Genomic DNA, 14,012 nt, shown 5'->3' on the forward strand with positions numbered 1-14,012 from the left:
GCGCCTCCAGTCCCAGGGCCACAGCGGCGGTCCAGGTACTAGGGCTTCTCCTGCTCTGCCTGCCCGGCGCTTTTGCCGGGGACGAGATCGAGCCTGGGAGTGTCCCCTGCCATCCCGTGGCTTCTGCTGGGAATGAGGTTGAGACACTGGTAGGGTTGGGGGGCCGTTGGGGGCTTCCCCTCACTCTGGGCTTCTGCTGGGGACAGGGTTGGGGGGCACTGAGGGGGCTTCTCTGTCCTGCAGCATCTGCTGAGGCAGGGTTGAGGGCTGCTGGTGGGGGGGACTTCCCCATCCTGTGGTGTCTGCTGGGGATGGGGGCCCTGAGAGGGCTTCCCAGGTGGGGTTATGCTGGAGGAGCTTTCCCTGCCACCTTGCAGCTTCCGCCAGGGACAGGGTCAGAGGCCACTGGGGGGGGGGACTTCCCCCATCCCATGGCTTCTGCCCCACCCCACGGTTGGGGAGGCAGTTGGGGAGGGGCTTCCCCTGTCCCACAACTTCTGCTGGGGCTGGGGATCAGGGCATGAGGATTTCCCCTGCCACAGTTGCTGGGGCTCTGGGCTTCTGCCACCCGGCGGCGGATTTTTTTCCAGGGCTTCCCAGTTGGCCGGGGCCTTGGGTCCAGGGCCAGTCGCCCCAGTGACTAATCCACCACTGCTGACCGATGTTTGTCCAACCTGTTCTTGAAAAATCTCCAGTGATGGGGATTCCACAACCTCCCTTAAGAAGCTGTTCCAGTGCTTAACTTTCCTTTATTGTTATACAGTTTCTAGGTTAATATCTAACCTAAATCTCTCTTGTTGCAGCTTAAGCTGCTTACTACTTATCCTACGGTCAGTGGATATGGAGACCAATGGGTCTTTGTCCTCTTTATAAAAGCCCTTAACATGTCTGAACAGTTATCAGGGTCTCCCTGAGTCTTCTTTTCTCAAGACTAAACACGCCCAATTTTTTTTAACCTCTCCTCATAGGTCAGGTTTTTTTCCCCGAAACCTTTAATAATTTTGTTCCTCTCCTCTGGACTCACTCCAATTTGGCCACATCTTAAAGTGTGGACCCTAGGACTGGACCTAGTACTCAAGCTGAGGACTTACCAGTACCGTGTGGAGTGGGACAGTTACCTCTTGTGTCTTACAAATGACACTCCTCTTAATATACCCCAGACTATTAGGTTTTGTTGCAACTGCATCACATTATTGACTCCACTATAACCCCTAGAGCCTTTTCAGCAGTACTACCACCTTGCTAGTTATGTACCTGTACGTTTGACGTTTCCTTTCTAAGTATACTACTTTGCATTTGTCTTTATAGCATTTCATCTTGTACACTTCAGCCTCATTTGTCAAGGTCATTTTGAATTCTAATCCTGACCACTAAAGTGCTAGCAATGCCCCATCCCAGCTTGGTGTCACAGTCATATCCAACCTCAAACACTTTCAGATTCAACCTTGGGGCGGGGGGGGGCCGGAAAATCACATTTTAAAGGTAACAATATTACATTTCCAAAACCTGGAAAAACAATAGTAAGTACTGTTGTCAGAGTGTTACCGGTATGGTGCTCTGCTTTCTCCAATGTTGATATCACTCGGCTGCGTGCGTGTTCTCTCTGTGTGCTGTCCCAGCTCTGTGCAGATAGCTGACACAGCAGACCCGACGAGAACCCCCAATAACCACAGAGTCTAGTAAGATGCAAAGTCACGTCGACTAGGTTTATTGCGACCTTGGACACAATGGCAGTTCCCCGTAGATTACTTAGTCTACCGGGCATACTACTACTATGTGCCTCTTGGCAATGGACCCGGCTCAGTCAGTGGCGGGACTTTCCACTGCCCCCTCAGCCGGACAAAGACACCGCTCCAGGGATACATTCTTATACACAGCTACAAACAAGTTACACATCACTCCTGACGTACTGAGGTGCAACCCCTCTACGCAGCAAGGTACAACCCCTCTACGTAGTAAGGTGCCGCCTCTCACCTTGTACATGTTAATTCGAACAAAACAACTCTATCCATCATATTACCCTTTTGCCCCTGTCATTGGGATGGGTCAGCCTGTTCCTTGTTATTTGTGTGGAATGTGCAAGTATGTGAATGTTCTGATATCTAGGGTTCAGTACCTTTTAGGTACATATCTTCTTGCAGCATCAGCCCTTTCCTTGCCAGCTTCTGTGAGCAGGGCCTGCCTCTGGCTCACAGCTTAACTTTGCTTTATGTTAGCAAAGTCTTGACCATTACTTTAGTTTAGGCCTCAGGCCTCATACCAGGCCTCTGATACCAAGGTTTATATCTTAGGGCCTCCTCTTGCTACAAGCACATTTCATCTTGATAATAAGAGTGCCAAAAACACACTGAAGGTAGCTTTCTGTGGTAAAAATGTTCAACACGCTTATATTCCAATGTATCTCAGAGTGAAACTCCACTGCACCCTCTCCTTCCATAATCATCTTGAGAAGGTAGCTGCAAAGATAAAAACAAGAGCCAACAGAATCCAGAAACTAGCAGGTACAACCTGGGGTGCATCAGCATCAGTGTTGTGAACATCTGCAATAGCATTTTAATATTCAGTAGCTGAATATTGTGCACAGGTATGGCGCAGATGCAGCCACACATGACTTGTGGATACACAGCTAAATACAGTGATGCAGTGCATCACAGGACCCCTTAAGTTGACTCCAACACCATGACTCCAACACCGATATGCCAAACTGCTGCAAGATTCCACAAAGCTCAGTGAATCTAGGAAAACATGTCTTCTTATTCACCAAGACCTTGACAATGCCCCCCGCAATGTCTTAAGTCCTGCAAGCCTTTTTGGGAATATCCGTTTAGCCTCATGCAATCAGGCTATGATCAGAAGGAGACCTGGAAAACAGATTAGGCTAAACAAGACTTAAAAAACAAGCACCTTGTGCCAGATCCCATGCAGAAGGTTCCTCGGTTTGACCTTCCACGGTCATCTTGGTCAACTTTCAACTGAATTCGAACCAGCCATGGTAGATGCAGATATCTAATGCACAAATGGAAAAATCAAGGACTCCCCAGTGTGCAAGTGTGGATCCCCATGACAGACCATTGAACATATCGCTACCTACTGCCCAATGTATAAATATGAAGGAGGCATCACTGCAATAAATTCTGCTACTCCTGATGTAGCCACTTAGCATCATCAACTTCAGGTGAAATTGTAGTTGCTGCTCTACACTAGCCATACGAAAGAAGAAGGTTATCTATCTATCTATCTATCATCAACCTCATGTAATCTTCTTTCGTATGGCTGGTGTAGCACAGCAACTACTACACACACACACACACAGACACACACACACACACACACACACACACACTCTCTCACTCTGTTAAATTTTCATGGCTCATGCCTCATTTGCAGGCAGGTAAGCCCCTGGGCATGTCAAAGAGTCTCAAAGCATGTCAACACTCATTTAGCAAAAGTCAGTCCAGAACTTGTCTGCAATGTGTTTTTCCTCTTAGCTGCTGCACCTTTAATCAGTGGTATGGTAGTAACAACAGCACCTGACATTTTACAAGGTACATAGTGAAACTTAACTCATGGATACACCCATGTGCAGCAGACCTGACCAAGATGATGTAAATATGTTTCTAAGAATTTTTCAGTGTGTCATTCTGATGTGTGACAAGCTGTGGGACCCTTCTTAGGAATTGCATAGATGAAAGGTCTGCCCTGGTTCCAGTCAATTGTGTATCTCCACCGTGGCAGACCCTAGTGTAGACAGGCAAAGCTGCTATTTGCATTAGTAGAGGCTGCTTCTGCTTGAAAAGGGGATAAACCCCATAGATATAAATGGCAGCTGTGCCCGTCTACACTGGTGTTTGTACTTGTGCAGCTATACTGAAGGCTGGAATTGGAGCAACTCCCAGGGTAGTTGAGGTCTCTGTATTCTTGAGTCAGCCAAACTGGTTGTTCTCTTAGATCTGCCACGCAGTGCTGGCTAGAAGGGAATTTAAAAAATGACAGGCAGTGACCAAGCAAAAGGAGACTAATTCATCCCCAGCTGAATTCAACAGACTTGCATCAGGGATAGATTTGTCCCAAGCAGTGCCTATATCCCCAAGGACATGACACTTTCCTATGTACAGAATGAAACCTTTCTTGGTTGCCAAAAGTCATGGGAAACAGCTTTTCTGCATGAGTTACTGCAGCTGACAGTAGTTCAAAAGGCATTTAAGGCAGCAAAAAATTTCAGGATAATCTCACAGAGAAGTTTAGGGTGAAACTGTAGTGTGAAATGTCCTCTAACATATGGAGAGCGTTACACACCTGGATGGATACACTGAAACAAAAATTGAACATTGTTAGGCGAAAAGTGTGGTCATAAAAAAACCCAACAACACACGATGATGCAATGCTGAAAGTTTGAGACTTGAAAGTCATCCCCCTCCAAGACCTGCATACTAAACATCACACTTTATGTAGCTATCGCAGATACCTTCAGATTCCATGGTTGTTATAGCTGTAAAGGGACATAATTGAATCAAGAGAAGACCTAATCAGTGGATGGTGGCTCTGTTAAAGCAGAGTTTATCTGTAAAATCATTCATTTAATCTGCATATAATAAGGATAATTTCATAATGCAAGTAAATATTTTCTACACAATGTCTGGGAAAAAGGTGTGGAAGTCTTGAGGCTATTGCCCAGAACTCTGCCTACCATTGTTTGGCTATTTGGAGCTGCATTTCAGGTGGTGGTAGAGCTAGCTACATATCAGAAACAACACAAGGCACCAACTGTAAGTAAAAAAACTGTGTAAATTGTAGTAGACTTTTTTAGGAATGCTCAGACAAACTTCTTCTGAGCTAAGATGCATACACACCTTTGTATACATTGCACAGCAAGGTGCTCAAATGGAAAACTTGAATCTTTTTTCACTCTGGATAAATGCAAAATAATGCACATTGGAAAACATAAGCCTATCTATTCATACAAAATGATAGGCTCGGAATTAGCTGTTACCATGCAAAAATGAGATCTTGGCGTCATTGTATAGTTCTCTGAAAACATCAGCTGAATGGGCAGTAGCAGTCAAAAAAGCCATCAGAATGTTAGGCATTAGGAAAGGGCTAGCTAAGACAGAAAATATCATAATACCACTTTATAAATCCATGGTATGCACACACTTTGAATAGTGCATGCAGTTCTGGTCACCCCGTCTCAAAATATGTATTTTAGAATTGGAAAAAGTACAGAGAAAAATTATTAGGGGTAGGGGACAGCTTCCGCATGAGGAGAGATTAAAAAGACTGAGACTATTCATCTTGGAAAAGAGATGACTAAGAGTGGGGGATATGCTGGAGGTTTATAAAATCATGAATGGTGTAAAGAAATTGATTAAGGAAGTGTTATTTACTCCTTCTTATAACGTAGGAACTAGGGAGGTCACCCATTAAATTAATAGCAGGTTTAAAACAAACAAACGAAAGTACTTCTTTACACAACACAGTCAACCTGTGGCACTCTTTGCCCAGGGATGTTGTGAAAGTCAAAGCTATAGCAGGGTTCAAAAAAGAATTAGATAAGTTCATAGAGAATAGATCCATCAATGGCTATTAGCCAAGATGGCCAGGGATGCAGCTCTGCATTCTGGGTGTCCCTAGCTTCTGACTCTCAGAGGCCAGGAGTGGACAACAGAAGATGGATCACTCAATGATTGTCTGTTCTGTTAATTCCCTCTGAAACATCTGGCATAGGCCATTGTCCAAAGGAAGGATGCTAGGTTAGATGGACTATTGGTCTGACCCAGTATGCCAGTCTTATGTTTGTATGGAAGGACACATCTCTTGTTTGAGATTGTGACGTGTAAGGCATAAAGACCTAGAGTAGTGTGTATAAACAAATTCGCTTTATTTTAAATGGGATTTAGATGAACAGGATTATAAAAGGAGCCTTAAAATGGGTATTTTGAGAACATGCTGAGTGAGTGTCTGTGTGAATGGCATAGAAGCAATGACAGTTTTCTGTAGGTCATATGTCAAGTCCATGGCTTTAATGATTAGAAGTCATGGGCACACCTCAACTGTTAACCCAGAGAAGGGATGTAAACCATGGCATGTTGAGCTCATGCTGCTATATGTTGAAATTAAGCATGTGTTTTCAGTCTAGAACAAAAGAACTGCCAATTGAGAGGGAGGCTCTAAAATGGACCAAAGGTTAAGCTGGACTTGGACCACGTTGTCAGGATATGAGAGCTGTGGTACCCTGAGTCACTTGGAAGGAGTCCTGGGAGGTGCCATGGGGTGCCACCAGTTCGAATCACACCCCTAAAGATTAAAGTAAACATGGGAGAAGCATGTTTTTCTCAAGTCGTCATGACAACAAGAAAGATGGCTGATGCCCCTGCTAGCCCGAAGGAAAGAGTAGATTGAGACCATCACAGACCAAAAGGCCATACAGCTTGTGGTATCAAGTGAGAAGATGTCATCTGACTTCGACCAAGCAAGCTGAAGAGCTGTTCCTTTTTCTGTTCTAGATAAGTTTTTTTCCCTTTTGTTTCTTTATTTTGAATATACTTGTCCAGTGATATCTGCCAATTTATTGATTCGTTTAAGCTTTTTTGAAGTGTTAATGTATGAATGTTTAAGTAGTAGTATGTGGGTACATCTATTAAAAATGGCACCATTAATTAGTTCCTAACCTAAAGTTTAAACAAATCCCACTGCAAAGGGAATTGTGTTGCTGCTCACCATTGTATTGAAAGTAGAGGAGTTAGCTGGAAGGGGAGCAAACGAGTACATCAATCAAGCTACAGTGCTCCGAAGGAGTGTAGTGGCATTTCAGGGTTGAGAAAGAGACTAGGCCTATTTGAGTGGGTTGTTTTATTTTAGTTTTTGTGACATTTATGATGTATTACACTGACCTCATAATCTAATAATTGATTGTGCTGAGTAGATGACTTGCTCAATTGTTGATCTTATTTCATGTTATTGTTAATTCCCTGATTTAGTAATTGAATCTTAATTGTAACTTTCATTTGATCATTGCACTGTTATAAATTTCCCTAAGCCAATTGAAAATATACAAATACATTAATCAGATATATCTGTTTAGTTTCATTTATTCTTATTTATATTTTCTTACTATGATTGATAAAGAGTACACCTCCTTAGCTCTCTCTCAGCAAATGGGAATGTGGCCTAACAACCAGTAAGGGTCTATCAGGGCCACTGATCCACTTCTGAATTAAACCCCATTTCCAGTACAGAAAAAATTCAAAGCTTAATAGAATGGGTGCCTTCTTTCTTAGTGCAAATTAATAAGAAAAATAAATAAATAAAGCAATCAGCTAGACATACTCAGACTGGAAACAGGGTGTACATTTTTAAATAGTGAGGATAATTAACCATGAGAACACCTAACCAAGGGTTGTGGGGAGTTCTTCATCACGGGCAATTTTTAAATCAAGACTGGATGTTTTTCTAATATAGTTGCTCTAGGAATTATTTTGGGGCAGTTCTGTGGCCTGTTTGTTAAACTGGAGGTCAGGCGAGATGACCACAAAGGTCCCTTCTGGCTTTGAAATTTATGAAAGGATAACCAGCAATGCAATCACCCAGAAGCAATCAGATGATAAGTAAGATCAAGTCCAGAAACTTACTGTCAGCTGATCTACTTATGCCTGGAATGTTGATAACAAAGTAGGCAAAGTTTCAATGATCATTACATTTGCCATTTATGCTGAAGATATCAGTTGCTTATTATTCATATAGCATTGTGTTCCGAAAACCGTGAGGACACTGGACTCCAAACGTAGCAATAAACGTAATGCCTTAATTTTTAGAGCATGGCCCAATGCATAAACTAAGCATCTCTGTCACGCTGTGAAAGGAGGTAAACAGTGAATCTCTCCGATGATGGGGTAATTGTGGTTTTCAAATATGTTATACAAGTCATCATAAACTGAGTTAATGATTCTGGCATTTACTTCCTTCATGAGGGTAAAGTATCATGATGCAAACTGCAACGTAGGCAGTTTTAATGCCCTAGGCATCTGAGTTAAACAAGTTTACAGGCCTCTGTAAGCCTTCAGGTCAATTGAGAACATAGTCTAAGGAGGAACATAAGAGCCAAATATTTGTCTCTGCACTGACTGAGAAGGATGCAAGTGGAGCAGGCCGAGCGCCTAAGGATTAGGGTCACAGTACACCAGCCATGGCAAAGCAAGTGAACTGAGTTCCAGTCACTTCAGTGTGTGTAGGGCTCTCAGCTGAGTTTTTAAGGCAAGAGGTCTGGTCTCCCTTTCTCAGACACTGACATGGCCTTGTAAAAGCAGCTACGTTTGCCCTAGTGTGCTTGGCCATATTTTCCCCTTCCCTGTCCATTGTGCAGAATGCTCTGTGCTAGGCACCCACTGCCCTCCACTCCCACCTGAAATCATGGCTGCACTGTTGAATTGACCCAGATTGGAACCCCAAGGCAATGCTGCCTCTCCTCATACACTTCAACACGCCAATGTAAACAGGTAAGGGGTCACTTTAGGACACACACACACACACACACACACACACACACTCTCTCTCTCTCTCTCTCTCTAAACCAGTGGTTCGCAAACTTATTTGATTGCTCCCCCTTCTTTCGGTCTGTAGTAGTTTACACATACACACTCAGGCCACACAAGCACATAAAAAATCAACATGCAACTCTCAGTAAATATTAAAAGCAGTAAGCATTGATTCAAACAGCGCCTTCAGAGCTGGGTGTCCAGCTGGCAGCCTCCGCTCTCCACTCTGCCTTCTCTCTTCCACCAAGTATTAATTGTATGACCCCCGCCCCAATTTGAGAGGTTTTTTTGTTTAAAAAAGGTTTGGGGATCATTTTCTTAGCAATGCCTCAGATGCTTCACAGATCAGATTCAATGTTGCTGAAAATGGCACTACTTACTGACCTCCGGGTAGCTCAGTGGGCATCATGTAAGCAAGGCATACCGCAACAATGAATTATAAGTGACTAGATATTTGCACATTCAGTAGACATGGTACATTCATTAGTTTGGGTAACATACGACCTGGTCACCACACTTGCCTAACCCTTCTACCAAAACCCTATACTCTTACGCCATGTCAAGTGGATATTCTTGCCCTATCTGAATTAGATGTAACACAGTCAACCAATCTCAGGACTCTGCTGTGCTAGGCAGTGGACAAGGGATGCCCCTTCTCCCCCCGAAGATTTTACAGTCAAAATACACAAGACAGACAAAGGTGGGAGGGGAAGCAGAGCTGCGAAGTGACTTGCTTGTGAATAACACAACTGGTGTCGACGTGCCGTAGGTCGAGTTACTGTGGGGTCTACACCATGGGGGGTCAACAGGAGAAAAATCTCCTGTCGCCTTACTTACTCTTCCCCTCGGGGGTAGAGTACAGGGGTCAACTGGAGAGCAATCTGCAGTAGATTTGGTGGGTCTTTACTAGACCCGCTAAATTGACCGCCGGTGGATCGAACTCAGAGCATTGATCCGGGCTGTAGTGTAGACCTCCCTGAGATAGCACTCTATTCTTGGGCCAGTGCCCTATTCATTGGCATCGACTCACCTTTGTCTTTGTTTACGTACATGCAACTCTACATTTCCCACTTGCAGCTGGTTGTGAAAGTGTTGAAAATTTATGAACAAGGCTCATTTGACCTTACAGTATTTATTACTGTCAACAGCTACCTGGATTCATAAAAGAACTTGTTCATGCCAGATTGCTAGATTCTTTGTGCACAGATAATTTATCCAGATTGAACCGCCATCCGCTGGAAGAATCAGCCACCACCAAAATCAGCTAACTGGGTGTATTTACATACGTAGTCACACATAAATTAGGACCCCGATTTCACATACATTTGTATGCCAAAATTGTCTGCCCGCCTCCCACTCTGTGTCCAACTCTTTTGCGCGTCTTCTTTACTTCGCCCACCTGGATTCACTGCTTTGGCCTCAGCAAAGTTAGTTCAGAGTTGGAGATTGCTCCTGACATACTAATGATGGGATCTTTCTTCAGGCAAAAACAAGGTTGTTTTTAGGTGATTTATTCTGTGGTAAAGTCCCCCCCAAAACCATAACAACCTACCCTTCAAGGATAATTGGCCCTATAATCTCACAGTTTAAAAAGCATGCATTTCCTGCTTTGGAATAACAGGAAAAGATTAAACAAAAATAAAAGGATCTAAGGATTAAACCATAAAGAAAACAAATTTAAAGCACAGAAATGATTAATGATGAAAGATAACAAGGCATTTAAAATAGACATTTCTGCAATATGTTTGAACCTGCTTAGCTGTGTTCACAACTCATGCCCCATGTCATGCTAATCTAGAATGTTTTTTTTCCCACAGCTTCCTGGCAACACCATAAACTTTTTTAGCACCTTATAATGTTAGGAAATTGTAACCTGACCTATTGTAGCCCTAACGTTAGGAGTTAATTGATTATATCACCTTAGCATTCCATGTAAAGCAAGTGGCAGCTTGTCCTGACTGACTGACCCTTGTTACGTGGTGATGGAGGGGGTAAAATATGCTTTTGTGGTTATTTCAGGCATTGCAATTTTAAGTGGTGCTGGTGATGGGGTCAAGGGCATTGAAGAATTTGTGTGTGTGTGTGCTGCATTTGAAGCTAGAGTAAATAAACACTGCATGCGGAAGTGAAGACAAAAATAGGTTGAAGGCAGATATATTCTCTGGCAATTTTATTTTCAAAGTGCTTTCTGGAGATTTAGCTGCATGACATCAGTTTTCCAACAATTTTTGTGAGAGTTGCGTTGCAAACTGCCGACATGCAGTTTTGCAAATTAACTTGCCCTAGCAGCTGGGAGTATGACTAGAAGCAAATACCATGCTTCTTCAAGGTACAGCATTATTATACTCAGGCTCTCAGGAACACTGAATAAGTTGACCCTGTTGGTGCAGAGTCTCTATCGTGCCCAACTTCTGCTCAATGCAGCAGGGAGGTGAGTGTACGGTCAAGGCACTGGGTCTGTCTCCTTGGTTTTCAGTGTGGAGTTGTGTTGCCCTGAGTCAAGGGTGATGTGATGGTAGGAGTCTACTATAGACCACCTAACCAGGAAGAAGAGGTGGCTGAGGCTTTTTATAACAACTAAGAAAATCATCCAAAACAAAGGAGTTGGGAGTGATGAGGGATTTCAACTGCCCAGCCATCTGTTGGGAAAATAAAACAGCAGGGCACAGATTACCCAGCTAGTTATTGGTATGCACTAGAAACAACTTTTTATTACAGAAGGTGAAGAAAGGAATGAGGGGAGGCTGCCCTAGGTCTGAGAAATAGGGAGGAAGTGGTAGAGAATTTGGACGTGGAAGGCAGCTTGGGTGAAAGTGAGCATGAAATGATAGAGTTCCTGGTTCTAAGGATTGGTAGAAGGGAAAACAGCAGAATAAATACAGTGGACTTTAAGAAGGCCGACTTTAGTAAACTCAGCCAATTGGTAGGTAATATCCCATGGAAAGCAGGCCTAAGGGAAAAACAGTTTAGGGGAGTTGGCAGTTTTTTAAAGGGACATTATTAAGAGCACACGAGCAAACTATCCCAATGTGTACGAAAGATAAGAAGTAAGGTAAGAATTCACCCTGGCTTAAACAGGAGATTGACAAGGACTTGAAACTCAAGAAGAATTATACAAAAAGTGGACATTACAAAGGATGAAGTCAATAACAGAAAATGCAGCAATGGCCAAAATATTAGATGTCTTTTTTGTTTCAGTTTGCACCAAAAACAGTTAGCAGTGATCAGATAACTAAGATAGTGAACATCAGCATAGATGAAGTAGGATCTGAGCCTAAAATAGAGAAAGAACAAGTTAAGAATTATTTAGATAAGCAATGTCTTCAGATCCTGATGAAATACATAGAATCATAGAATCATAGAATTCGAGATCAGAAGGGACCATTATGATCATCTAGTCTGACCTCCTGCAAGATGCAGGCCACATAAGTCGAACCACCCACTCCTTAAGCAAGCGACCCCTGCCCCATGCTTCGGAGGAAGGCGAAAAACCTCCAGGGCCACTGCCAATCTACCCTGGAGGAAAATTCCTTCCCGACCCCAAATATGGCGGTCAGCTGAACCCCGAGCATGCGGGCAAGACTCTCCAGCCAGACCCTCTGGAAAAAGGCTAACAATATCCTATCATTGACCCATTGTACTAATTACCAGTGTGGCACTTAATTGACCTATTGACTAAGCCCGTTATCCTATCATACCATCTCCTCCATAAACTTATCTAGCTTAATCTTAAAGTCATGGAGGTCCTTCGCCCCCACTGTTTCCTTCGGTAGGCTGTTCCAGAATTGCACTCCTCTGATGGTTAGAAACCTTCGTCTAATTTCAAGCCTAAATTTCCTGACTGACAATTTATATCCGTTTGTCCTCGTGTCCACATTAGCACTGAGCTGAAATAATTCCTCTCCTTCCCTGGTATTTATCCCTCTGATATATTTAAAGAGTGCAATCATATCTCCTCTTATCCTTCTTTTGGTTAAGGAAAACAAACCGAGCTCCTCAAGTCTCCTTTCATACGACAGGCTTTCCATTCCTCGGATCATTCTAGTAGCCCGTCTTTGTACCCATTCCAGTTTGAATTCATCCTTCTTAAACATGGGAGACCAAAACTGCACACAATACTCCAAATGAGGTCTCACCAACGCCTTATATAACGGGACTAGCACCTCCTTATCCCTACTAGAAATACCTCGCCTAATGCATCCCAAGACCGCATTAGCTTTTTTAACGGCCACATCACATTGCCTACTCATAGTCATCCTACGATCAACCAGGACTCCTAGGTCCTTCTCCTCCTCTGTTACTTCCAACTGGTGCGTCCCCAGCTTATAACTAAAGTTCTTGTTAGTCATCCCTAAATGCATAACCTTACACTTCTCACTATTGAATTTCATCCTGTTACTAATACTCCAGTTTACAAGGTCAGCCAAATCTCCCTGGAGGATATCCCTATCCTTTTCCGAATTTGCAATACCTCCCAACTTGGTGTCATCCGCAAACTTTATCAGCCCACTCCTACTCTTGGTTCCCAGGTCAGCGATAAATAGATTGAATAAAATCGGACCCAAAACCGAACCTTGAGGAACTCCACTGGTAACCCCCCTCCAACCCAACAGTTCCTCCTTCAATACGACCCTCTGCAGTCTCCCCTTTAACCAGCTCCTTATCCACCTCTGGATTTTCATTTCGATCCCCATCTTTTCCAATTTAACCAGTAATTCCTCATGCGGTACCGTATCAAACGCCTTACTGAAATCAAGATATATTAGATCCACCGCATTTCCCTTGTCTAAAAAATCTGTTACTTTCTCAAAGAAGGAGATCAGGTTGGTTTGGCACGATCTACCTTTTGTAAATCCATGCTGTAATTTGTCCCAGTTGCCATCGGCCTCATGCTCCGTAACCACTCTCTCCTTTAAAATTTTTTCCATGATTTTGCATACTACAGATGTTAAACTAACAGGCCTGTAGTTACCCGGGTCACTTTTTTTCCCCTTCTTGAATATAGGAACTACATTAGCTAATCTCCAGTCAAACGGTACAATCCCCGAGTTTAGAGATTTATTAAAAATCATCGCTAACGGGCTTGCAATTTCACTTGCCAACTCCCTTAATATTCTAGGATGAAGATTATCCGGGCTCCCCAATTTACTTCCGTTTAGCTGTTCAAGTTTGGCTTCTACCTCAGATACCGTAATGTCTACCTCCATATCTTCATTCCCATCAGTCCCTCTACCACTATTCCTTAGCCCTTCATTAGCCTCATTAAAGACCGAGGCAAAATATTCATTCAGATATTGTGCCATTCCAAGATTATCCCTAATCTCCACTCTGTTTAAAGTTTTAAGCGGTCCCACTTCTTCTTTCTTGATTTTCTTCCTATTTATATGGCTAAAAAACCTTTTGCTATTGGTTTTAATCCCCTTCGCTAGGTCCATCTCCACCCGGCTCTTTGCCTTTCTCACTGCTTCCCTACACCCTCTA

At 43.2% G+C, this 14,012-nt stretch overlaps 1 protein-coding gene across 1 annotated transcript in view; it reads right to left on the reverse strand.

Annotated features, from left to right (window-relative positions):
• SDR42E1 (short chain dehydrogenase/reductase family 42E, member 1) overlaps positions 1–14,012 on the reverse strand; it is an 88,504-nt gene that overhangs the window by 61,387 nt on the left and 13,105 nt on the right. The window lies entirely within an intron of this gene.

Source organism: Mauremys reevesii, linkage group 16 (genome assembly GCF_016161935.1).
Source record: "Mauremys reevesii isolate NIE-2019 linkage group 16, ASM1616193v1, whole genome shotgun sequence".
Taxonomy (NCBI): Eukaryota; Metazoa; Chordata; order Testudines; family Geoemydidae; genus Mauremys; species Mauremys reevesii.